Source organism: Gorilla gorilla, chromosome 1 (assembly GCF_029281585.2).
Source record: "Gorilla gorilla gorilla isolate KB3781 chromosome 1, NHGRI_mGorGor1-v2.1_pri, whole genome shotgun sequence".
In the NCBI taxonomy this organism is placed as follows: Eukaryota; Metazoa; Chordata; class Mammalia; order Primates; family Hominidae; genus Gorilla; species Gorilla gorilla.
In genome coordinates, this window is record NC_073224.2 from 213322598 (window position 1) to 213350284 (window position 27687).

General features: G+C 44.6%; 1 non-coding gene and 1 pseudogene across 1 annotated transcript; one reads left to right on the forward strand and one right to left on the reverse strand.

Annotated features, from left to right (window-relative positions):
* The first annotated feature begins 20314 nt into the window (after window positions 1-20314).
* On the forward strand, window positions 20315-20378 carry LOC115932293 (U7 small nuclear RNA). Its single transcript, XR_004068587.1, has one exon. It is a non-coding gene; the product is annotated as a U7 small nuclear RNA (small nuclear RNA).
* LOC115932295 (uncharacterized) lies at window positions 20370-20408 on the reverse strand (annotated as a pseudogene).
* Between the last annotated feature and the right edge of the window lie 7279 nt (window positions 20409-27687).

Sequence of the window (27687 nt, forward strand, 5' to 3'; positions counted from 1 at the left end):
CGGGGCCGTGGTGGCACGCACCTCTCTCTAATCCCAGCTACTTGGGAGGCTGAAGCAGGAGAATCGCTTGAACACGGGAGGTGGAGGTTGCAGTGAGCTGGCGCCACTGCACTCCAGCCTGGGTGACAGAGGGAGACTCGGTCTCGAAAAAATAATAATGAAATACTCTAGACGAAAACAATGAATTTTTACCCATATAAGCCTGTGGTGGAGAAGAGTTTTATCTCTACCACTAGATTGATTACTTTTTAAAAATTTTTTAATAAATAAAACCAACCATATTAACAAAAAGGAAAAGGTATCTTTTATTTTATTTATTTATTTATTTTTGAGATGGAGTCTCGCTCTGTCGCCCAGGCTGGAGTGCAGTGGCGTGATCTCAGCTCACTGCAAGCTCCGCCTCCTGGGTTCACACCATTCTCCTGCTTCAGTCTCCCGAGTAGCTTGGGACTACAGGCGCCCGCCACCACGCCCAGCTAATTTTTTGTATTTTTAGTAGAGACGGGGTTTCACCATGTTAGCCAGGATGGTCTCTATCTCCCGACCTCGTGATCTGCTCGCCTCGGCCTCCGAAAGTGCTGGGATTACAGGTGTGAGCCACCGCGCCCGGCCAGGAAAAGGTATCTTTTAAAATTAAAATGGTAGTTTGGTTTTTTTTTTTAGGGGTCCCATTTCAGGAAAATGTTCTCAAACCCGAAGGAACAGTGTTGAGCCGGGACAGCGAATAGGATAATTACAAAATCTAAGAGAAAGCATTACACATCGTGCTTAAAAACGACTTTACGTTTAAAAGATAACCTGTCTCACGTCTAAAACCCCGTATGCCAGCTAAAATCTCTCACTGGCCCTTCTTCTAACGTAAGTCATCGTTACACAGTTGACCTGGGATGTAAATTATTTCTATGGCTTTTGCTAACTGGGCTGGTGGTGTTTGGTCAGAAAGCTTGAGGGTCCTAAGAGGAAAGGTTTAGGCGCTGGTTTTCTAAGGTTGCTTAAATTAGAGAAAGTCGAGGGTTTATCCTTCTAGCGGCAGTTACGGTGCTGGATTTCAGGAACTCGAGGAGCCTTTAGGGGTCAGCCCGTCAGAGCCGTGGACCTTAATTTCCCCATCTGTAAAATGGGGAAGGAGGCTGCTCTCTGAGGAAGGCAGGAATACAGGATCATAACCCGCCGCCCCGCCAACGTGAGAGCAGCCATCCAGTAAGAGCAAGGAGGCGGCGGGGCGGAGAGGAGCGAGAACAAGGCAGTTTGCAGGAAGTGCTTCAGGGTTGGGAGGGGAGACTGAGGGCGGAGGCGGGAATGTGAAAGCTGAGCTCTAGCTGCGGAGTTTGTACCGAAGCTCAGGAAAGGCGGGGCGAAAAAACTGGGGTGAAGGGGTTAGTCAGTGGATGGGCAAGACGGGCCGCCTCTCCCGAAAAGAGAGAGCTGGATGCGGGGAACGCTCTGAGGTGGCGGCTGAGGAACGTGGGGGGAAGAGGGAGGTGAACGCGCTCAGAAAAGGGGCGGGAAGCGCGCGCCCAGCACCTCTAGTCCGCAGACCCGGGTTTCTGACCGCGCGCCCAGCGCCGACGGTGCGGACGCTAGAACGGCAGCCGCGCGGCCCTCCTCGCCCCGCCGGGATCCTAGAGGCCCGCAGCGTGTCCCTCGAAGTGCCGGGCGGGCTCCTGTCTCCTCGGCAGGGAGTTAGGAAGCCGAGGAAGGGAACACGTTGTTCTCTTTTGCTCTTTTCCTTCCCCTCCCCCACGAAGAATAGGGCAGGAGGTCCTGGGCGTGTCGGAGCGAGTCCGCTCCGGGTTTTCCCGCCCACTTCAACTCTGTGAGCCCTTCGACCGCGCGGCGCTTCACTCCACCGGGCGCGCCCGAGCCCTCCGCCGGAACTCGTTCCGCCTCCCCCACACATCCTTCTCCAGGAATGGAAGTGGGCGCTCAGACCTCACTACCTGAGATCCTGCTGGCTGGGCCGCCACCCCTTATCTCTTCGGGGTTCCAACTCCGACAGCCCCTCGCAACTAGAACTCCCCTCTAACAAGGTCGCTCTGAGGGACTACTTGATGTCTCCGTGCGCTCGGTGGTGCGGCCGCGCGCTGAGCTCTTCCTGGAAACTCCCGCCTCGGGGAGCCAGGAGAGCCGGGCCGGGGGGAGGGGTGCGGAGGGGACGCACACGCCCCCTGTCCCGGGGGAGGGCTCCGCGCCCCCGCCCTTCTCTCCGCGGATGGGAGGGAGGGCGCGAGCGGGGGAGGGGAGGGAGTGGGGCGCGGAAACGGAGGGGGGGGGCGGCTTCCCGCCCCATCCCCCGCCTCTAGAACAACGGGTTCCCGCTGCTGCCCCCTGCCGCCCACAGTGCTCTGCGCCCCTGCGGGGCTCCGAGAGGGGCGTCGGGGGCGCAGCTGCCGCCGGGGCCGTGGGAACCAGAGCTGAGAGACACAAGAACTGACCGGTTTCCTGTCAGAAAACTTCCAGTTACTTTAGAGAAGCACGTTGGGCCAACTTGTCCCAGTCTGCGTGGGCCACATTTCACTCGCCTAGTGACCTCCCTTCTACTTTAAAACAACGGGGAGTAATCTTGGGGGAAACGGTCGGTTGGTAAAACGAAGAGCAACAAACGCCACGCTGCTCTGCTCTGAGCCAAATGAAATTAAAGTACTGATTGTGGAGAATTTTTAAAGGGCTACCAACAGAAGGGACTCGGGTTTTTCGAGTGACAGCTTTTCCCCCGTCTGTACACTAAGATTTAAGTCACGAGAGTTTTTTACAGCAGTACATTCACTTGTAAGCTTACTTGAGTTTGTGATTTTTAAAAACCTCATGAACTTTTCAAAAGAGAGGCGTTTGTTTCTGAATCCAACAGGAAAAACACGAATTCGAAAGAGCCTGAAAAAGTTCAATTAGAATAGCAGCCACATTTCAACATTTCCCAGATTTTGCAATATTAAACTGTGAGGGTTTGTGCCAAATGTTAAGGCAAGAATTCTTACTGCCAAATTACAAATTTCTCAAAATGAGGGGTGATCAACCAAATTGCTGCCAGACCCCATAAACAGGCACTAACAGCACTGCTATAATTACACCTTATTATCTCCCTCGCAGCCTTATTTGAGTCACTGCCGGATAAAATTTTCATCCCGGGTGTCACTAGCTGGCCTTTTTCTGGGGCTGAACAATCACACACCTCCCATGCCTCAGTTCGTTCAAGGAACCCAATAACCCGTCGCCCTCTATTCTATTCTCTAGTCCATCTCTTCCTCAAATGCAACTCCAATCAGATAGGATATTTTCACCCAACGTCCCTTGGGACTGAAAAATGAAAATGAAAACAAACATCAGAATCACAGGAAAATTTCTTCTTTGAAGAAAAAGATTTAGGCCAAGAAACCAAATTTGTTGTTTAACTTGAGCCCCCTAAGGGGATTTAGCATAGTGGGCTGAATGCGGTTAAACCAGCTTAATCACTTTCTTTGTTCTGGGCTCTTTGCATTTATTTAATGTGTTTTAACACGATTTAACACAATCTAAACTAACTTCTTCAGTGTTAGTGTAGCGTCTATATTGTAGACCATACAACACAACCAAACATAAGTTTCTGTGGAACCCATGACATTTTGTAGACTTCTCTACTAAACTGCTATATGACCAAGACTTTAAAAGTGGGTTTTATTCGGGGGCGGGAGGGGGGCGGGGAGTGGAAGGAGGTCATGTTTTCATGTTTTTTTTTAATCCAAATATTTAAAAAGCACAAAATATTGGCCACGTAGACCACTTAATTCTTCTGTTAGATCAGCTAGGAGCCACAATTACACATTTTTGTCTGAAAAAAAATTTTTTTTTTTTGCAACGGGAAGAAAAGGAAGAGATCATGCTGGACTCATCTCTTGATAGATTATGATTCTTCTGGCATTTACGCTCCCTCTTAAATAACAGTTCCACCCTGCTCTTAACCAGCCCAAGATTGAGGGGCATTCATTCACAAATGACTCTTGAGCCTCTTTCTGAATGTCTACTTCCTTATAAAGCCAAAACCTCAATACCAACGCTTCAATAATCCAGGCTTGTAAAGATGTGGGCAGAAAACCCAAGTGCCTGGAAGAAATAATTTTTCTGTTCTACCTTTAACTTATCTTACAAACATGCAGGAATAATAATAGCTGTGAGCCAGACAGTGTTTGTTCTAAGCCCTTTATAAGAATTAACTCCTCAAATCGCTTGAGCCCAGGAGTTCGAGACTAGCCTGGGCAACACAGTGAGACCTTGTCTCTATTAAAAATAAAAAGTTACCCAGGTGTGGTGGTGCATGTCTGTGGTCCCAGCTTACTCAGGAGGTTGAGGCAGGAGAATTGCTTGAGCCCAAAAGGTCGAAGCTGCAGTGAGCCAGGTTGGGGCCACTGCATTCCAGCCTGGGTGACAAAGGAAGACCCTGTCTCAAAAAAATAAAATTAGGCCGAGTGTGGTGGCTCATGCCTGTAATCCCAGCACTTTGGGAGGCCGAGGCGGGTGGATCACCTGATGTCAGGAGTTCGAGACCAGCCTGGTCAACATGGTGAAACCCCGTCTCTACTAAAAATACAAAAGTTAGCTGGGCATGGTGGCGCGTGCATATAGTCCCAGGTACTCGGGAAACTGAGGCAGGAGAATCACTTGAACCCAGGAGGTGGAGGTTGCAGTGAGCCGAGATCATGCCACTGCACTCCAACCTGGGCGACAGAGTAAGACTGACTCAAAAAAAAATTAAATTAAATTAAAAATTATTTTAATTAGCCCAAACAGGGCCAAGAAGTGAGTACGACTGAATTGTTGCCACTATTTTACAGATAGTACATGGAGACACAGAGCAGTAAGCTGGCCCAACAACACCTAGCCTGGAAGGAACAGAGCTAGGATTTGAACCCAGACTGTTTCCATTATGTTTTCCACATCACCCAAGCTGTTTATAAGTTTAAATATCCATAGAGTGAAGAGTATCATTAATTTACCACCTTTTGCATTCAGAATATCTCCTATATGAGTTAGTCCTGGGCCATATTTTTTTCCTTTGGAACTCTGATAAAGTGAAATATGTGGAGATCTACTTAGGAAAATCATTCCCAAATCAGATTACTTTCTTGGAAGCTAGCCTCAGACTGTCAGGATATGCATTGTAAGTGCTAAGCAGGACAAACACACCCAGCCTCACTGGTTAATAATGTTTCAAGCTGGGCACAATGGCTCACGCCTATAATCCCAGCACTTTGGAAGGCTGAGGCTCACAGGTCGCTTGAAGCCAGGAGTTCGAGACCAGGCTGGCCAACATGGTGAAACCCTGTCGCTACTAAAAATACAAAAATTAGCCAGGCATGGTGTCATGTACCTGTAGTCCCAGCTACTTGGGAGGCTGAGGCATGAGAATTGCTTGAGTCTGGGAGGCAGAGGTTGCAGGGAGCTGAGATGGTGCCACTGCACTCCAGCCTGGGTGACAGAGTGAGACTGTCTCAAACAAGACAAAAATGTTTCAGAACACGTCTACCTTACATTATAAAAAAGCAAGACAGTTTTTCTGACTTGGATTCTCTGATGTTGGAAAGGTAGAAACCAGGAGGTAAAGTGGGATGAGAGAAGGCGATGGAAGGAAACTGAGAGAAAATAAGTGTAACATATGTGCACATGGAGAGATCAGTACCACATGCAAAGAATGAGGATCAAGGTCATGCAGAATAGAAGTGTGTGGGTGTGTTATGACAGAACTAGAAGAGGAGCATAAACATGAAAAGTACATGGCAAGGGGAGGTGGTGGGGAGTCAGGTTGGTGGTTTTCTTCAAATAAGTGATGGTATTAGAAGATGAGACCAAAAGAAAAAAATTAATTCAAATTTTAGCCTGGATTAATAGAAATATAGCATCTGGAACATGGAAAGAGCCTCAATTTATTCTGTATTAGACCACACCTAAGCAATATGTTCTCTTTTAGAAGGACGTAATAGAACAACCAACCAAGATGGTGAGGGAACTTCTTCACAAACCCTGGCTTATGAAGAAGAGTTGAGAATTCATGAGTGATCAAAGACCATCTTGAAACACCTGATGGACTATTATGTACAAAGAAATTAGACTTGTCCTGGGAGGCCCCAAGGCTCCAGAACTAAGAGATAGGAACTTCAGAAACATATGTTTTAGCTCAGAATATGGAAGAAGTCATGTAAATATGAAATAGGCTGCCTTGGAATGTAACAAGCTGCACATCACTCAGTGGAGGCAAAGTGTGAATTGTCACTGTCCTATACAATGTTTAAGGTGCCTTTCATCCTTATTCTGTGCTTCACTTGGACACTGTAAAGAGGGGGAAAATAACATAACCTACCTCATCAGGTTGTTGAAAAGCACCTAGCACTCTCCAAAAGTCAGCTGATAACATTCTTGAAGTTCTAAGGTTCAATATTTCTGAATTTATCAGTGGGTAATTATCCTGTGTTTATAGATCACTTCTCTGACATTATCAATATTATTCTGAATGGTGGCTTTGGTATCACTCAGCATCCTTGGGATATTCTTGTGTACCTAAAACTTACTTAGTAGTGTCCAGGGAGCAATATTGTGACTTGTACACCACTAGAATCTTAAAAATTGAATTGTGGCCAGGCACAGCACCTCATGCCTATAATCCCAGTACTTTGGGAGGCCGAGGTGGGCGGATCAGTTGAGCCCAGGAGTTCAGGACAAGCCTGGCCAACATGACAAAACCCCATCTCTACTAAAAATACAAAAAAAATAGCCGGGTTTGGTGGTGGGCACCTGTAGTCCCAGCTACTCGGGAGGCTGAGGCATGAGAATCGCTTGAACCTGGGAGGTGGAGATTGCAGTGAGTGGAGATCAAGCAAGACTCTTTCTCAAAAAAAAAAAAAAAAAAAATCGAATTGTAACACCACACTGCAATTCTAGAGGCCAACAACATGTTAAAATAATGTGGGCAGGGCACAGTGGCTCACACCTGTAATCCCAGCACTTTGGGAGGCCAAGGCGGGCAGATCACGAGGTCAGAAGTTCGAGACCAGCCTGGCCGACATGGTTAAACCCTGTCTCTACTAAAAATACAAAAATTAGCCGGGCATGGTGGCGTGTGCCTGTAGTCCCTGCTACTTGGGAGGCTGAGGGAGGAGAATTGCTTGAACCCAGGAGGCGGAGGTTGCAGTGAGCCGAGATTGCACCACTGCACTCCAGCTTGGGCGACAGAGTGAGACTTTGTCTCAAAAAAAAAAAAAAGGAGATAATGAAAAAAGATAATGTGAACTGGCCAAGAATCGCTTGAACCCAGGAGGCGGAGGTTGCAGTGAGCCAAGATTGTGCCACCACACTCCAGCCTGGGCAACAGAGTGAGACTCTCTCTTTCTCAAAAAAAAAAATAATAATAATATTAAATAATCAGGTAATGTGAAGTGAGTGGCTATAGGAAGGGTGAGGAAAATAATCAAATCTGGCAGACTAAGAGAACTCAAGCAGTGCAGCTTTGCGCGGATGGTTGAAAAGCAGTAGCAACTGAGATCGGCCTTATACTTCACATACAAAAATCAGATGAGATGACTCATCTTGAGCAAAAAGTGTCATGAAGCCCATGAAACCAACTGGAAAAGCTGGGTACTGGGAGACAAAGACAAGCCAACCAGTGAGCTGGTTACCTGTTCACCCTGGGAAACTGGTTCTCTAAAAATTGTTATTTTATGGAAAATAAGGCTGACCTCAGCAGCATCTTTAGACAAAAATAAGACACCCATGACTGTTAAAAGAAACCATGAAGTTGTCTTAACAATCAGAACCAAATTCTTGGTTCCTCCAATCCAAAAGGGAAAATTGAGAGGAGGCAGTATGGCTCTGTAGTCAGACAAACCTGAGACTAGAATCCCACCTCTGCCTCTGCTAAGTGACTAGAGCAAGTAGCTTTACCACTCCAAGCCTCAGTTTTGTCATCTGTAAATGGGAATAATAACACAAAGCATGTTGCAAGGATTATTTGATACTTTAAATGTAAAGCATACTTAGTACGGTTCCTGACATGTAGAGCCCAATGTTATCAAAATAAAGTTTTATTGGGGGGAAAGGGGAAGAAAATGTGTCCATATTAGTGTTTGTGATATAGACTCTGCTATACAGAGATAGTGACATTATACAAAGGAAATGGAGAGCCATGATCTCCTATCTTAGGTGATCACTAAAGGGCCTAACTAAAGCTTAGAATTTCCATAGCTTGTGGGAGAAAGCCAGGTGAAATAGAATTGCAAGTGTCCTTGCTCCAAATGCAAGGTAAATGATTTCCCTTCTTTCTCCTTTGGTTCTGTTTTCTCTTCATGCTTTAATCATTTTGACACCAAGCTGTACAAAAGTAATTTGAAATTAACATGTCTGACACTTGGTAGCTAGCAGAACCTGATTCTGAACCCTGCCCCCTCTCCAGGGCAGCCAGAAGTCATCTTTCATCGGTTACTGGTCCTGCAGCAGCTGATGAAGGGCCCAGGAAAATACATCCAACAATTAATTTGCTAATTTAGTTTTCTGTTTAATCTGAAACCAGAAAATCTTCTATCACCCAGAAGCTTGGCTTTCTGGCTTGAACATTGACTTCTGAAACTTCTTGTTTAGTGAGCAAAGAAATAGAAGAGAAAGGGAAAAAGCCTAGCTACGGCACGTTACTACCGTGCCCGTCTATTTTCAAAATTTTTCTGTAGGATCATAGTTCACAATTTCTTTTTCTTTTTCTTCTTCTTCTTTTTTTTTTAGGTTAGAGACAGGGTGTATGTTTCTCAGGCTGGAGTGCGGTGGTGCAGTCACAATTCACTGCAGCCTCAATCTCCCAGGCTCAGACAATCCTCACACCTCAGCTCCTTGAGTAGCTGGGACCACAGGCGCGCACCACAATGCCGGGCTAATTTAAAAATTATTTGTAGGGTGGGTGCGGTGGCTCATGCCTGTAATCCCAGCACTTTGGGAGGCCGAGGCGGGTGGATCACCTGAGGTCGGGAGTTCGAGGCAGCCTGACCAACATGGAGAAACCTTGTCTCTACTAAAAATACAAAATTAGCCAGGCGTTGTGGCGCATGCCTGTAATCCCAGCTACTTGGGAGGCTGAGGCAGGGAATTGCTTGAACCCGGGAGGCGGAGGTTGCGATGAGCTGAGATCACGTCATTGCACTCCAGCCTGGGCAACAAGGGCGAAACTCTGTCTCAAAAATAATAATAATAATAAATTAAATTAAATTATTTGTAGAGATGGGGTGTCCCTATGTTGCCTAGGCTGGTCTTGATCATCCTGCCTTGGCCTCCCAAAGTGCTGAGAAGCCACTGTGCCCAGCCTTTTTTTTTCTTTTTTGTGGGTGGTGGGGGTGGGGGGCGTGAGGTACAGGGTCTTGCTCTGTTGCCCAAGCTGGTCTCAAAGACTTGGCCTCAACTGATCCTCGTGCCTTGGTCTCCCAAAGTGCTGGGATTACAGGGGTGAGGTACTGTGCCCAGCCCCACGAGTTATTTTACCATGAGAATTGGAAGCAATACCTTCATATTCAGTGTAGGTATGCTTGGTGAGCTATGGAGAATTTCCAGACCAATATATGTTTAAGATTTAGAAAACTACTTTAGGGTTTCGAACAGACCCAGATAAGTTTCTAACATTTGAAGTAAGTATTGCTCTAAGTTGTGAAGCAGCTTTCAGCTTCCCTGGAAACTTTCCACTGATTTCAATAGGAAGAGGCAAAGGAAATTTGTATCAGAGATTGAAGAGATTTGTATTTGACACTTGGCCCAGAAGACAGACAACAGGCATCCTATGACAGGTTCCTCTGGTAAGTTTTCCCTTACTGCCTTACTGGAGAGTAGTTCAATTAACAGGAAAAAGGGGCAGGCTTAACTTTTTTTTTTTTTTTTTAAGAGATGGGATCTCGCACTGTCACTCTGTCACCCAGGCTGGAGTGCAGTGTCACAATCTCAGCCCACTGCAGCCTTCGCCTCCCGGGTTCAAGTGATTCTCCTGCCTCAGCTTCCCAAGTAGCTGGGACTACAGGCGTGTGCTACTACACCCAGCTAATTTTTGTACTTTTAGTAGAGATGGGGTTTCACTGTATGTTGGCCAGGCTGGTCGTGAACTCCTGACCTCAGGTGATCTGCCCTCCTCAGCCTCCCAAAGCACTGGGATTACAGGTGTGGTGTGAGCCACCGTGCTTGGCCCGCTTAACTCTCTTTCTTTCTTTCTTTCTTTCTTTCTTTCTTTCTTTCTTTCTTTCTTTCTTTCTTTCTTTCTTTCTTTTCTTTCTTTCTTTCTTTCTTTCTTGAGATGGAGTCTCATTCTGTCACCCAGGCTGGAGTGCAAGTGGCACGATCTTGGTCCACTGCAACCTCCACCTCCCAAGTTCAAGCGATTCTCCTGCCTCAGCCTCCTGAGTAGCTGGGATTACAGGCATGCACCACCACACCCGGCTAATATTTGTACTTTTAGTAGAGATGGGGTTTCGCCATGTTGACCAGGCTGGTCTCGAACTCCTGACCTCGAGCGATCCACCCACCTTGGCCTCCCAAAGTGCCGGGATTATAGGCATGAGCCACCGCGCCCGGCCAGCCCGCTTAACTCTTAAGTATGTACCAAAACCCATGCCCTTTCTATTACTCAGAATGTATTTTACTCAGTTGGTGATTTGATTTTACTTCCTATTTTCCCATCTCAGTCACGTTAGACTTTTTTGCCTGACTTCTAAGACCTTGTGTATTCTGTCCCAACCCTACTTATCAATCACTATTTCTAACTCTTCATCAAAGTGTCTATTCTAATTTGGCCAAACTCACCATTCTGAGAACATGCCCCTGTGTTCCTGCCTCCGAACCTTTGTTCATTTCCCTACTGATTTTCCTCCATATGCTTCTCTCTCCTTTATTCAAATCCTATCTGAACCTTGAGGCCCACCAGGGTCTTATTTCCTCAACTCAGTCTTCCCCACTACTAATTTCTCCCTTCCTGTCTTCACATCGATAGCATTATGTAGTGTACCAAATTGTTGACCACTCTAGTGAAAATCATGTTCAGTTATTTCATATCTCAGGTCTAACTTTACAAATAAACTATATTTTATATACCTTTATAAAATATATAAAGGTATTTCTTGGGTATCCCTCACACGGATTCCTCACTGGCCATTCATGATAATCACTGGATGCTTATTTTAAAAATAGATGATCAGGTTGTATCCTCCCAAAGATTTTGTTTTGTTAGAACTAAGATGGGCTAAGGAATCTGTATTTTTTGCATACACTCAGGTACCTAACTAATCCCGATAGGAGTTGGAGAATCACTGCTCATAGCACTTGCCATAGAAGACACTCAACTTGAGTATAAACATTTGGGTGTAAATTACATATACAGTATATACTTATTTATACTATATGGTGACCTCATAGGTGGGCACTCTACAACCAAGTCTACACTTTAGGGCACAAGTTGGAAGGCGGATAATCTGGTTCACTCTCCGTGGCACCGGTTTGGTATGTTTGGAAACAGAATCTCCTTTAGGTCTGTGATCTCTTGGTAATTACGTTTGCAGAGTAGAACAGGTTGATAGAATTGTAGCTGATTAAAAACAGTTTCCTATTCTCAATCAATTGCAGTCTATAGCATTTGTTTGTGGAGTGATATTTAGGGGGAAGGAGACTGATGTGGGAAAAAGCTGGTCAAATTCTGCCCCAGGCATTAGAAAATTAGTAAAATGAATCTTCCTGCCCACTCCTCACCTCATATCCTAAATCCAGCTCAAGTGGATTAAGCTGTGATTCCCCTCCTGGGGTACTTGTGTTTTAGAGGGAATCCTCTGAAAGTGAGAAGAGAGGATTATCTTAATGACCCCCAATCTTACTTGACAGGCAGACTGCCCAGAGCCTGAGATTTGGGAGAGCATTCTCTTACAAGATGACCCCCTGGACACCACTCTGCTTCTTCCTATAGTTTACAATTCTAAGTAGAATAAACAGTGACTAAAAAAGTTTCCATTATTCTCAGAGCTGAGCAATTTAGATGTGGACATGCTGGTCTGCTATGGGTGTTGTTAGAAGAAACATTTGGGTTGCAAAGTCCCATCACTGTTTTGCTGAAATGCCATATTGTGGATTTTCCATATTCTCACACTATTAGATTCAAAGAGAAAACTCATGAGTGTTCTTTATATTCGTTCAGCAAATATTGAGTGCCTATTATGTCTCAAGTATTGTCCTATATGCTAGGGATAAAACAGTGAACAAAATTCATGGAGGTTACATTATGGGAGAGGCGGCAAAGGGGTGATGAGAGAGATATATAAACAAAATAATGATATATGTTAAATGATAAGTGCTGTGGAGGAAAAATAAGCAGAGAATGGAAATGAGTGTTGGGGGAAGGTTTAAATTTTAAATTGAACGGGCAGGGAACATCTCACTGAGAAGGTGACTGACTCTACAGTAAAGAAGAGGGTGAGGAAGCAAACAAGCTATGCACATATCTGGGAAAACAAAGTTCCTAACTGGTTTCATACTTCTCACATCCTAGATTAAGACCTTTAATTTGTTAATTTGAACCTAATTCTAGCACCATTGCTAAATGCATAATTTTCCCTTTGAAAGCTACTCAGTCATCAAAAATATAAAGTCCCATGAGTCTTGGTTGAAAATTTCATATCAAAAAGTAAATTTTGGCTGGGCACAGTGGCTCACGCCTGTAATCCCAGCACTTTGGGAGGCCGAGGTGGGCAGATCACCTGAGGTCAGGAGGTCGAGACAAGCCTGGCCAACATGGTGAAACCTCGACTCTACTAAAAATACAAAAAATAATAATAATAAATTTTCTTTTTTTCAAGATGGAGTCTCACTCTGTAGCCCAAGCTGCGTGCAGTGGCGCGATCTCAGCTCACCGCAACCTCCACTTCCGAGGCTCAAGAGATTCTCACGCCTCAACCTCCCAACTAGCTGGGACTACAGGCATGTGCCACCATGCCCAGCTAATTTTCTTGTATTTTAGTAGAGACAGGATTTCGCCATGTTGCCCAGGGTGGTCTCGAACCTCCGAGCTCAGGCGATCCACCTGCTTTGGCCTCCCAAAGTGCTGGGATTACAGGCGTGAGCCACCATGCCCGGCCAGTTTTGTGGGTATTTTTTAAGTAAAAAAAAAAAAAAAAATACCAGGCCAGGCACTTGTGGCTCACACCTCTAATTCCAGCACTTTGGGAGGCTGAGGCAGGACAATCACTTGAGCCCAGGAGTTCAAGACCAGCTTGGAAAACATACTTAAACCCTGTCTCTACAAAAAAATAAAAATAAAAATAAAAATTAGCCAGGTGTGGTGGCGTGTGCCTGTAATCCCAGCTACTCAGGAGGCTGAGGTGGGAGGATCCCTTGAGCCTAGGAAGTTGAGGCTGCAGTGAGCTGTGATCACAACACTGTACTCCAGCCTGGGAATGAAAAAAATAAACAAACCAACAAAAGAATACCAATAAGAGCCTTATATGTCGCTCAGCATTTCAGCAAATATTTGTTGATAATCTAGTATGAGCCAAGTATTGTATTAGGCACTGGATATACACATGGTGGTCCCTGCCTTCATAGAACTTACAGTCTAGAGGAAGAGACAGACAGTAAACAGGTAAACAGAATTATAAATTGTGATGAACTTTTCTGAATGAAAAGAACAAAGCCTGAGAGAATAATGGTAGGAACCTCCTTCAAGATTGATGGTCAGGAAACGCCACTCTAAGGAAGTAAAATTTCTTGCAGGATGAGAAGGCACCAGGGTGAGGGTCATTCCAGGCAGAGAGAAGAGAGTATGTGTAATTTTCTGTTTGTTTGTTTGTTTTTGAGACGCAGTCTCACTCGGTCGCCCAGGCTGGAGTGCAGTGGTGTGATCTCAGCTCACTACAACCTCCACCTCCTGGGTTCAAGCAATTCTCCTGCCTCAGCCTCCCGAGTAGCTGGGATTACAGGCGCGTCCGCCTGGCTAATTTTTGTATTTTTAGTAGAAACGGAGTTTCACCATGTTGGCCAGGCTGGTCTCAAACTCTTGACCTCTGGTGATCCACCCGCCTTGGCCTCCCAAGTGCTGGGATTACAGGTGTGAGCCACAGTGTCTAGCCAGTGATAGTTCTTAAGATGGAAAGTTATGGCTAGGCATGGTGCCTCACGCCTGTAATGGCAGCACTTTGGGAGGCTGAGGAGGGTGGATCACCTGAGGTTAGGGGTTCGAGACCAGGCTGACCAACATGGTGAAACCCTGTCTCTACTAAAAATGCAAAAATTAGCCGGGCATGGTGTCACACACCTGTAATCCCAGCTACTCGGGAGGCTGAGGCAGGAAAATCCCCTGAACCTGGGAGGCGGAGGTTGCAGTGAGCTGAGATCGCACCATTATACTCCAGCCTGGACAACAAGAGCGAAACTCCCTCTTGAAAATAAAAAAAAAAAAGATGGAAAGTTATCAAATTCTGGCCGGGTGCAGTGGCTCATGCCTGTAATCCCAGCAATTTGTGGGGCCAAGGTGGGAGGATTGCTTGAGCCCAGGAATTCAAATGGGCAACATAAGGAGACTATATATGTCTACAATATGTCTACAAATATATATATATATATATTTTTTTTTTTTTTTTTGAGAGGGGTCTTGCTCTGTCTCTCAGTCTGGACTTCTGTGGCATGATCTCGGCTCACTGCAGCCTCTGCCTCTTGGGTTCAAGCAATTCTCCCGCCTTAGCCCCAGAGTAGCTGGAACTATTGGCGCGAGCTGCCACGCCTGGCTAATTTTTTGTATTTTAAGTAGAGACGGGGTTTCACTATGTTGGCCAGGCTGGTCTCAAACTCCTGGCCTCAAGTGATCTGCTTTCCTCGTCCTCCCGAAGTGCTGGGATTACAGGCATGAACCACTGTGCCCAGCCTACAATTTTTTTTTTTTAATTAGTTGAGTGTGGTGGCATGTGCCTATAGTCCCGGCAATTCAGGAGGCTGAAGTGGGACGATCACTTGAACCTGGGAGGTCAAGGCTGCAGTGAGCTGTGACATGATCTCTGATCTCACTTCTGCACTTCAGCCTTGATGATGGAGCAAGACCCTGTCAAAAAAAAAAAAAAAGAAAGAAAGAAAGAAAGAAAGAGAGGAGAGGGGAGGGGAGGGCAGGGGTTGGGTTACCAGGTTCTATTTGTTACCAGGTGAACACAAAAAGAAGCTCAATGTAGCTGATAGGTTGGAGAGGTAGGTGAGGCCAGTCCATACAGGGCTTTCTTGGACCTCAAAGGAGTTTGTATTTTATTCTAAATACAGTGAGAAGCCATTAGAGAACGGTAAGTTAACAAAGAGAGAATTGAGAAGATCCTAGAGCCACAATATTTCAAAAGGTTTCTTACTGATGAAGAAACTGATGCTCAGAGAGGTTCAGTGACTTGCCCAAGATTACACAATCCAGAAACCGTGGAATTGAGATTTAGTCTCTCACAGCCTCTGATTCAAGGACTCTGTTCTTTCCACTATTATCTAATAGTTGCTTGGGCCAAAAGCTTCACAATATTCTTGACTCTTCTCTATTTGTCTTATATTCCTCATCATATCCATCAGCAAATCCTGGCACCTCTGCGTCCAAAATATGACCACTTGTCACCACCTGCACTGCTACCACCCTGACCCAAGCCACCATTATTTCTTGCTTTGATTCCTGCAATTGCCTCCTAACTGATCTCCCTGCTTCAGCTCTTCCACTCCTACCTTCTATTTTCTACACAGCAGCCATAATAATCCTTTAAAAACATAAATCATATTTACAACTATTATGTACCCATAAATTTTTTTAGAGGCTGAGTGTGGTGGCCTGTGCCTGTAACCCCAGTGTTTTGGGAGGCCAAGACAGGAGGATCGCCTGAGGCCAGGAGTTTGAGACCAGCCTGGGCAACATAGTGAAACCCGATCTCTTCAAAAAAATTTTAAAATTAGCTGGCATAGTGGTTCACACCTGTAGTCCTAACTACTTAGGAGACTGAGGCAGGAGGATCACTTGAGTCCAGGAGTTCAAGGCTGCAGTGAGCTATGACTGCGCCACTACACTCCAGCCTGGGTGACCCCGTTGTAAAAAATTAATAATTTTATGTCACATAAGTCTTTCCCCTACTAAAAACCCTCCAGTGGCTTCTCATCTCACTCGGAATAAAAAACAGAGAGGTCGAGCACAGTGGCTCACACTTGTAATCCCAGCACTTTGGGAGGCAAAGGCGGGCAGATCACTTGAGCCCAGGAGTTCAAGACCAGCCTGGCCAACATGGTGAAACCCTGTCTCTATTAAAAATATAAAAGTTAGCTGAGTGTGGTGGTGCACACCTGTAATCCCAGCTACTTGGGAGGCTGAGGCAGGAGAATCGCTTGAACCTGGGAGGCGGAGGTTGCAATGAGCCAAGACTGTGCCACTGCACTTCAGCCAGCCTGGGCAAAAGAGCGAGAGTCTGCCTAAAACAAAACAAAACAAAATAAACAAAGACCCCACAATGTTTTACAAGGCCTTACAAGTCTGTCCCCTCCACTCCCACTTTCCTGACCTCTCTTACATCTTTCCCTTGGGTTATTCTATTTAGCTACAGTTGGTCTCCTTCAACAAGGAAACTCCTGTGTCAGGACCTGTGCATTTGCTGTGCCCTCTGCCTGGCAAGCTCCTCCCCCTCATATTTATATGGCTTGTTCTCCCTCTTCTTTTATGTCTCAGCTCAAATCACCTCATCAGTGAGTTCTTTCTGTCTACCCTTTGTAAACTAAAAAAACTCTGTCCAGCTGGGCGTGGTGGCTCACGCCTGTAATCCCAACACTTTGGGAGGCCGAGGTGGGCAGATCACAAGGTCAGGAGATCGAGACCATCCTGGACAACATGGTGAAACCCCATCTGTACTAAAAATACAAAAAATTAGCTGGGCATGGTGGCGCGTGCCTGTAATCCCAGCTACTCGGGAGGCTGAGGCAGGAGAATTGCTTGAACCAGGGAGTCGGAGGTTGCATTGAGCTGAGATCACACCATTGCCCTCCAGCCTGGCAAGAGAGTGAGACTCCATCTCAAAAAAAAAAAAAAAAAGACTCTGCTCAAACCATAATTTCTATCTCCCTTAACACTGCTTTATGATTCTCAATACCCTCATTATCATTTAATACACTATAGGTCTACTTATTTATTATTTTGATCCTTCCCATTAGAATGTAAGTTGCATGAGAATAAGAACTTTATTTTATTTTCTGTTCTTAGAACACTGTTTTCAGCTCTGATAACACTGCCTGGCACATAGTAGGTGAATAGAGCCAGTTGATTAAAAATAGGACTGATGTTTTCAATGACTGAATTAACAGAAAGACAGTCATTCTTCTGAGGATGGGAAAGCATGTTGTAAACTAGGAAATGATATAAAAAGTTTATTTCTTCCAGTTGGTTCTTGGTTTCTAAGTCTTATGATCCTCTTTGAAAACCTTTACTAAATAGAGTAGACTCAAATGATCTTGGATGCAATGCTGACTCTTGGTAGGCCACAAAATACATAACTGGGTGTCAGGAAATGCGGTCTTGCCATCTTTCTCAGGCTCACTGGCATAGCTAGCAAGGACCTCTTGCTCCTTTCTTAGGTATCCTTGCATGCCTTTGGCTTTTCAGAATTTTTTATTCTGGGGAATGGGAGTGATGGTTGATGCCCTGTCTGTAGTTGAGATTCTGTACAGGGAAAGTCATTCAATTAAATCAAGCAGTATTGAATTCCTAATTGACACAAATGAGACAGACAGACAGCTGGAGGAGTGGGGGAGGGACAGAGAGCAGGTGCCCTGAATAATGGACAAAGAAGAGAGGCAGAATATAAATTGAAGCTAATGGTGAAGAAGCTCACTGTGAGTCTAGATTTTGTGCCACAGGAAAAGTAAACTTTGCCACAGCTTACTTTACGTAGAGCGGAAAGGATCCAGTGGTGTCTTTGCCAAGGATGAGGCAACAAGTTCCAAATGCTTGTGCCATTTTGGCTGCCCTGATGGCCAAGTTTGCCTCTTTTCAGGTACCATCATTTGTGAGAATCACTCTTAGTAAAGTCCTCATTCTGTGTTTTTTTCCAAAACAAACTTAATCACGTAGTGTTTGAATGAAAGAAACTGCTTTGAAAATTCTATTTGTCAAACAAAGGGATTCTTAACACGTAAGTTAGGAAGGTGAAGGGAAGGATGTTTCTAGATCTTCAAATGCCAGACATAGGGGGCATTCCTGCAGAGAAGGCATGTATCAACTCCAGAATTTCCTCTGAGAATGTTGGGGGCTTTTTTCCTCTCAGTCCCCTCTTGATCAGAGCTTTGACTCCCCAGCTCAGACAGTTCTTCTCTGTAGCCATGGGAATTGCTCCCATAATTAGCAGTGTCTCCTGCCTGGAACTCAGACAAGTAAATGTTCAAACCTGGCAGCCGATCCTGGGAAGGAGAGCTGATTAAATCTTTCCTGTCGAGAGGCACCTTTTTGATTTGAATGTGACACCTACATCCCCCACCTCAGGTTTGTCTGGGGGAAGCAGTTTTGCCCATATCTTCATAACTGAAGATCCTGGTATTTTAAAGACATATTTAATCTTAAAAGGAGCCCATTGGTTTCCCAAGTTAAGTAACTTAGGAAAAAGCCTAGGCTTTTTCCCTCTCCTGGCCCCTTCTCCACTAAACACCACCCTGTGTTTGGTATGATGAAAGCTCCTGCTACACAGGTATCATCAAATGCCAGAGGCCTTGAGAAATAAAAGGAGTTCAGAACACCACTAAGTACACATAAGTATTAACTACAAATGGAGGAGTGAAAGAGCAGGCAAACTATTTCTTTAGAAGTTTTAGTAAGACGGGCTGGAACCATCAAGCCCCAAAGTGAATACTCTTGGTGATATTCCGTTCCAGGAAAGCTTTCTACAGGCGGAGGTGTATTCTTATCTGGATGTAGCTGGATTATGTACTACCATTCAAACACTTGTGGGAGAGACAATATCCATTTTCCTACTGACATCAAGGCAGCCTTTTAAGTTTATCCAGATTTATTTTGGTTAGTGCAATAAAAAAGCAAGGTTGGAGAATTATGTTTAACAAAAATAAAGTCATTGTATGCTTAAAGTTTCCCACTGAAAGCTGCTTTTAAAGCAGTTTGCTGCTCCTCAGCTCCAGTCACCTCAGCAATACTTGCATTCAGTCAGATTGGCTGTGAACAAAGCAAATTTACTTCACACACAACAGCCCTAAACCTCCACTCTCAGGACAGAAGTCTTCCTTAGCAATGTTTTCTACATGGCTCTGGTTAAGGGCCATTCACTTACCTCTAACCTCTTTCTCCTGGGAGACAAAGGCACCTTTGGGCTGAAGTGACACAGGAGAGTTAGAATCAGATTTGTTATCGACATTGCAGCCTTCAATTTCAGTAAGAGGCTAAATCTGTCTATTCCAACTACAGGAAGGCAATCTTTATAACCCCTGGAGCACTTGGCCAATTATGCACCTGCAAATATACCATACAGGACATTTCAGGTTCCTAGGCACTTTGAAAACCGATACTTAGACTCAAGGGATCCTATCACCCACCTCGAATAATAGCTGCTTTGGAATCTGTTATTGGCACCAGAAAAAGAAAGAGTCCTCTGAAGTCATTCTAAAGCCATTTTTATTGTGCATTTTCAAACAAAGAACCTCACCAAAAGAACTTCTGTTACAAAATCAGGGTAGAAAGTCAAACTCATCTCATCTAAGAGTCAATTACCCTGGCAATTTTGTGAGGAGATGGGAAATGAGCGTTAGAGGAGAGGACTGTGGGGAGGAGGTGGGATTAGCTTTTAAAATCCCCTGGGTGAGAAGGGTGTTCCCACTGACTCTAAACCCTAACAATTGCAACAGAAGGGCCTCTGTGACTTTCTGGCTATAAACTTTTTATGATTATTAACTGAGGAAACCTAGAATATGTGGAATTTTAACAGTTGGCTTTCAACCTCCATTTGCTCCTTTCTCAGAAACTTGGTTTTGCACAGTGTAATAATCTAAGGCTCAGAATTTATGTTAGTTACCTTGCTGTTCCTTGCTGAAAAGCTACCTTCTTACATATCTTACTTCCAATAAAGAGGCAGATTCTCTATGTACTGTTTATCTCGGGAAAGAAATACATGTGGGAAAAGAAGCAATTTTCTTCTCATTGCAATTAAATTAAATCATGACCACCTGTTGTGGGATTATCCTGCCATCTGCTGTTCAAAAGAGAAACAACAGCAGAGAACAAGACAGAAGAGGCAAAATGTTGGAAAGCTTTGCTCCCAGATGTCCATCAGTTGATTACGGTTATTGGTATAGTTAAAATTTTCAGTGTTACACCTCTTTTAGAATTTATCTATCAGGTTTTCCAGTGTTCACTGAAATTTGTCTCTTAGACAAATTCTAAAAGAGCTGTAACACTGAAGATGGTTCTCTTCTCTGGAAAAACTTCCCACGGGAAAAACAAAAATCTTCCTTTAAAAATTTTTTTAAAGGATCTCACTTTCTTTCTTTCTTTTCTTTTCTTTCTTTCTTTCTTTTTTTTTTTTTTTTTGAGATGGAGTGTCGCTCTGTTGCCCCGGCTGGAGTGCAGTGGTGTGATCTTGGCTCACTGCAACCCCCACCTCCTGGGTTCCAGCGATTCTCCTGCCTCAGCCTCCAGAGTAGCTGGGATTACAGGCACGTGCCACCATGCCAGACTCATTTTTGTATTATTATTATTTATTAATAATAGCTATTATTTTAGTAGAGACGGGATTTCACTATGTTGGCCAGGCTGGTCTTGAACTCATGACCTCAGGTGATCCACCCGCCTCGGCCTCCCAAAGTGCTGGGATTACAGGCATGAGCCACCAAGCCCGGCCTCACTTTCTATTTATTTAATTTTTTTGAGACCGGGTTTGCTCTGTTGCCCAAGTTGGAGTACAGTGGCATGATTATGGCTCATTGCAGCCTCTAACTCCTGGGCTCAATTGATCCTCCCACTTCAACCTCCCAAGTAGCTGGGACCACAGATGTGCGCCACCCCAACCAGCTAATTTTTGTTTTTATTAAAAAAATTTTGTTGAGACAGAGTCCACTCTGTTGTCCAAGCTGGAGTGCAGTGGTGTGATCATGGCTCACTGCAGCCTTGACCTCCCAGACTCAAGTGATCCTCCCACCTCAGCCTCCCAAGTAGCTGGGACTATACCACTATGCTCAGCTAATTTTTGTATTTTTTGTAGAGATAGTGTCTCCCTATGTTGCCCAGGCTGGTCTCGATCTCCGGGGCTCAAGTGATCCTTCTGCCTCGGTCTCCCAAAGTGCTGGGATTACAGGTATGAACCACTGTGCCTGGGCTGATTTTTTTTTATTTTTAAATTATTATTATTATTTTTTTGAGACTTGCTCTGTTGCCCAGGCTGGAGTGCAATGATGCAATCTTGGCTCACTGCAACCTCTGCCTCCCGGGTTCAAGCAATTCTCCTACCTCAGCCTCCCGAGTAGCTGGGATTACAGGCACGCACTACCATACCCGGCTAATTTTTGTATTTTTAGTAGAGACGAGTTTTCACCATGTTGGCCAGGCTGGTCTTGAACTCCTGACCTCAGGTGATCCACCTGCCTTGGCCTCCCAAAGTGCTAGGATTATAGGCGTGAGCCACTGCTCCCAGCCCTGATTTATTATTAATATTTTATTTTGTCTACAGGTTTTCCCCAATCTTTTTTGTTTGTTTGTTTGTTTTGTTTTGTTTGAGACAGAGTCCAGGCTGCAGTGCAGTGGCACGATCTCGGGTCACTGCAACCTCCGCCCCCCAGGTTCAAGCGATTCTCCTGTCTCAGTCTCCTGAGTAGCTGGGGTTACAGGCACGCGCCACCACGCCCGGCTGATTTTTTTGTATTTTTAGTAGAGACGGGGTTTTGACATGTTGGCTAGGCTGGCCTCGAACTCCTAACCTCAGGTAATCCACCCATTTCTGTTTCCCACAGTGCTGGGATTACAGACGTTAGCCACTGTGCCTGGCTGTTTCTCCCTAATCTTATCCATATCCCTGGTTTCTTCCTTGGGATTAATAGGGAAAATATGAAACTTTAATTTTCCCTCACTCTTGGCAAAATAATAGTAAGATTTATAATCCTATTAAAAGGCATATTCTCCACTCAGTAATCTAAGTCATATGAGTGCGTCCCCTGGGCCCTTCATTGTCTACCACTCTAATTGTCTCCTATCTGGTCTTCCTTTCTCCAGGGCATTGTTCACACCACTGCCAGTCAGAGTAATCATTTTCCAATGCAAAATTGGTCAAGCCATTCCCCAGCTCAGAATCCTTCAATGGCTCTCACTTTCTTTCTTTCTTTTTTTTTTTTTTTTGAGTCTCGCTCTTGTCACCCAGGCTGGAGTGCACTGTGCAATGGCGCGATCCTTTGCCTCCCCGGTTCAAGTGATTCTCCTGCCTCAGCCTCCTGAGTAGCTGAGATTACAGGTGCCTGCCACCATGCCCAGCTAATTTTTGTATTTTTAGTAGAGATGGGGTTTCACCATGTTGGCCAGGCTGGTCTCGAATTAAAGTGCTGGGATTACAGCCATGAGCCACTGCACCTGGCCGGCTCTCACTTTCTTGTAGGATTAAGTTCAAGATCCTAGTCCTGACATTCAAGGCCTCTGGGTTGAATTTAAGTTCCCTGATTTATCAGGTTATTTTATACCTCTTTGATTTTGCTTGTGCTGTTTTCCTTGCCAGAAACACCCTTTCTGGCCATATATACCTGACAAACCATGCCCATCTTTTAGGTAGCTGGATGTCAGCTCCTCTGGAAATCTCTCTTGGTTTTCTGCCCCCTGATAGAACTGGTCATATCCTCTTTTGTGCCACTGGCTCCCCTTCCCCAACATACTTTAATGACATCACTTATCCCAAGGTCATGTAATTTTCTATTTCCTTTTCTGTCTCCCTCACTAGAATAAAAAGCTCCTTAATAGGTTATGAGTTTCCTACTAGATTGTGTATCTCAGCACCTAGAACTGTGCCTGGTTTATAGTAGATGTTTAGTAAATGTCTGTGGAATAAATCCTGTAGAATTTATCTAGCATTTTAACTTTTTTGTTGTTTGTTTGTTTAAATTTAATTAATTTACTTATTTTTGAGACAGAGTCTCACTCTGTCACCCAGGCTGGAGTGCAGTGGCACAATCAGCTCACTACAGCCTTGACCTCACGGTCTCAGATAATTCTCCCACCTCAGCCTCCTGAGTAACTAGAACTACAGGCACCCACCACCACACCCAGCTACTTTTTGTATTTTTGGTAGAGATGGGGTTTCGCCGTGTTGCCCAGGCTCTTCTGGAACCCTTGGGATCAAGCAATTCGCCCTCCTTGGCCTCCCAAAGTACTGGGATTACAGGCATGAGCCACCACGTCCAGCCTAGCATTTTAACTTTCAAAGGGCTTTCTCTGCACTGTTTCATTTTATCTTTTTTGATCCTGTGAGAAAGTAAGGGCAGGTATTAATTACTGTGACCACTTTATGGATGAAGAAGGGGAAACAGCAGACAGCTGGTAAGTGGCAAAGCAAGAATTTGAGCCCAGTTTTTCTGAGAAGAGAAAACCACGACCCTGCATACTGTCGCTCTGCCCAGATCTTCTCAGATCTTCTACCAGTTCCTCCTGATCCTCCCTTGGCTTCTGTTTGTTTTTGCTCCCAGTAACCAGCTCCTGAGACGACACTTCAAAAGAGGAAGATCCTCAAGTTACTAGAATGGTTTTGTTCCTTACCTATTCCCTAGTCTCTAGCAAATGATTGATTAGATGCGAGAGTCTGAAAGACCGGCATTCTTGCCTCTGGGTAGAGTTTATACTCTTGAGCTCCTTCAGGGATTAATAGGGATTAAACTACTCTCTCGAGGACTTTGCCTGAAATCGCACCTTTGCGTGGCTTTTTGCTTTTTCCCTTCCCAGCTCAACTTCTCCTATGCCCTACTGACTTCTTGGAGCGTTTCCTTAAGACCCTGTCCCCCACCCCACCCCCGCCAAAAAAAAAAAGAGAAAGAAAAGGCTGGGCATGATGGCTTATGCCTGTAATCCCAGCACTTTGAAAGGCCAAGGTGAGGATCACTTGAGCCCAGAAGTTCAAGACCAACCAGAGCAACACAGTGAGATTTCATCTCTGCAAAAATTAAGAAAATTAGCTTGGCATGGTGGCACACGCCTGCAGTCCCAGCTACTCGGGAGGCTAAGACAGGAGAATCAATTGACCTGGGAGTTAAGGCTGGCTGCAGAGTCATGATTGTGCTACTGCACTCCAGCCTGGGTGACAGAGTGAGACTGTCTCCCAAACAAACAAACAAACATCTCTTACTGAGAAATCCTGTCTCAGGGTCGGCTTCCAAGTTTCCCCAGGCATCCAACTAAGTGTGTCCTTAGCTCCTACTATATGTCAGAACTTGTCAGGTGCTTTTACAAAAGCTAGTTTATTTACACAAACTCTCTAAGAGTAAAGTACATATATTTAATTGTTTTTTGAGGGTAAGACTGTGTCAAAAAAAAAACCTTCATTAAAATAGTCTCTTTTTTTCTCCTACTATGAAATTACCTTTCATTAACTATAAATCATTCTAATGGCCATGTCTTCTTCGGCAAGTTTCCTCACCTCTAGACCCCAATATTTTTACCTTTAAAGTGAGGAAATAAGATAATAAGAATACCTATCATAATAGGATAGGTTAATGGAAAACAGAATAGCACCAAACGTGTTAACTTAATAAATGTTGGCCATTGTTATTATTTTAGTACTTCTACTGCTACTTGTAAACAGGTTATGCTCCAAAGGCTGTGAATCCTTTTGTTCATATGTGTGTTGTAGTGCTCAACCACAGAGACTCAGGATAGTCAAAACACTAACACTAAGTCATTTGTGTAAGTCCCAGATGTAACATACCAAGAAGGGGCTGGTTGCTCAGATATCAAATTGTTATTTCCAAGTGGGTAGATCAGAAATATAATTGAATTGTCCTCACAAGCCACAAGAGTAAATTTCTATTCCCTCTTGTGGTGACTCTGAGAATTACCATTACCGCTTTCATCAGAGACCTAATAGTACCAAATTTGCAAGGAGACCACTGAGAAACTACACTTAATTCAGAAGCTCCCAAGTTGGAGTTCCAAATCCCTACATGTCAGAGAAGGTGCTAATGAATATTTTCAAAATTTCAGAAAATAGAGCAAAAATCATTCAATTACTTATGAAAAAGAAGAAAAATATGTTCACACATATTAACTGTTTTAACCCTTTGAGGTAGGTACCATATAATCATTCCCATTTTACAGATGGAGAAGTTGATTCCCAGAGACTTTGAATAACTTGCCCAAGGAAATGAATAAGGTTTGAACCCAGTCAGTCTGGCTTTAGGGCATGTATACTTAACTACCCAGCTGTATGTTTGCAGTAATATAAGCTCCATTTCCCCAGTGCTTTCTGTGTGCCAGTCCCCAAGCTAAGCTAACACCATACATCCTTACAACTAAGCTGCACTTTGGAGATGGAAAAGCTCAGACTCAAAGGGGCATGAGGGCCCGGGTGCGATGGCTCATGCCTGTAATCCCAGCACTTTGGGAGGCTGAGACAAGCAGATCACTTGAGGTCAGAAATTCAAGACCAGCCTGCCCAACATAGTGAAATCCCATCTCTACTAAAAATATAAAAATTAGCCTGACGTAGTGGCAGGTACCTGTAATCCCAGCTACTTAGAAGGCTGAGGCAGTAGGATCACTTGAGCCTGGGAGGCAGAGGTGTAGTAAGCCAAGATAGAGCTACTGCACTCCAGCACGAGTGACAGAGCAAGACTCAGTCTCAACAAAAAAACAAAACAAAACAAAAAAACACAAAACAAGCCAGGCGCAGTGGCTCATGCCTGTAATTCCCAGCACTTTGGGAGGCTGAGGCGGGCGGATCACCTGAGGTTGGGAGTTCGAGACCAGCCTGATCAACATGGAGAAACCCTATCTCTACTAAAAATACAAAAATTAGCTGGGTGTGGTGGTGCATGCCTGTAATCCCAGCTAATCGGGAGGCTGAGGCAGGAGAATCGCTTGACCCTGGGAGGCGGAGGTTGCAGTGAGCTGAGATCACGCCATTGCACTCCAGCCTGGGCAACAAGAGCGAAACTCCGTCTCAGAAAACAAAACAAAACAAAAAAACCCAAAACAATCAAAGGAGCATGAGGAAGCTTTTGGGGATGATGGATACACTCATAATCTTTATTGTAAAGATAGTTTCACAGGTGTATGCAAATGTCAAAACTCATCAAATTGTACCCTTTGCAGTTTATTGTATGTCAATTCAATACAGCTGCTTAAAGAAACAACATTGATATATCACATTATACCATTAGATTGGCAAAAACTAGAAATCTGAGTAATGCTAAGTGTTAGCCAAAATGAGGTATATAGGGACCCTGATGGGAGTATAGACTAATTCAGCCATTCTAGAAAGCAATCAGCCAGTACATAGTCAAATTAATTTTGACAATAGTTTTTGTGCCAATTATTCTGCTCCTAGGTTGATATTTAAAAAGAAGATAGCTGGTCCAAGTGCAGTGGTGTTTGCAACTAATTGATCACAACCAGTTACAGATTTCTTTGTTCCTTCTCTACTCCCACTGCTCCACTTGACTAGCCTTATTAAAAAAAAAAAAAAGAAGAGCCGGGCACGGTGGCTCACGCCTGTAATCCCAGCACTTTGAGAGGCCGAGGCAGGTGGATCACTTGAGGTTGGAAGTTCGAGACCAGCCTGGCCAACATGGGGAAACCCCTTCTCTACTAAAAATACAAAAAATTAGCCAGGCATAGTGGCGCATGCTTGGAATCCCAGCTACTGTGATGGCTGAGGCAGGAGAATCACTTGAACCTGGGGGGCAGAGGTTGCAGTGAGCCGAGATCGCGCCATTGCACTCCAGCCTGGATGACGAGTGAAATTTCATCTCAAAAAAAAAAAAGAAGAAGAAGAATCTCATCATAATGAAACTGCACAAAATCAAGGGGGAGAGAGAAAATTTTAAAAAATAAAAGAGCCAGGTGCAGTGGCACACCCTGTTGTCCCAGCTACATGGGAGGCTGAGGCAGGAGGATGGCTTGAGTCCAAGAGTTCTGGGCCATAGTGTGCTATGTCCATCAGGTGTCTGTTTGCACTAAATTCTGCATCAATATGGTGACCTCCTGGGAGCTGGGGGACCACCAGGTTGCCTAAGGAGAGGTGAACTAGCCCAGGTTGGGAACTGAGCAGGTCAAAACTCCTGTGCTGATCAGTAGTAGAATTGTGCCTGTGAATAGCCACTGCACTCCAGCCTGGACAACGTAGTAAGACCCTGTCTCCTAAAAAAAAAAAAGAAAAGCAGGGGGCACGGGCATGATGGCCCATGCCTGTAATCCCAGCACTTTGGGAGGCCAAGGCAAGAGAATTGCTTACCCAATTGCTTACATGCCCTAAAGCCAGACTGCCTGGGTTCAAACCTTATTCATTTCCCTGGGCAAGTTATTCAAAGTCTCTGGGAATCAACTTCTCCATCTGTAAAATGGGAATGATTATATGGTACCTACCTCAAAGGGCTGTTAGGATTAAAATAGTTAATATGTGTGAACATATTTTTCTTCTTTTTCATAAGTAATTGAATGATTTTTGCTCTATTTTTTGAAATTTTGAAAATGTTCATTGCCTAGGAGTTCAAGAC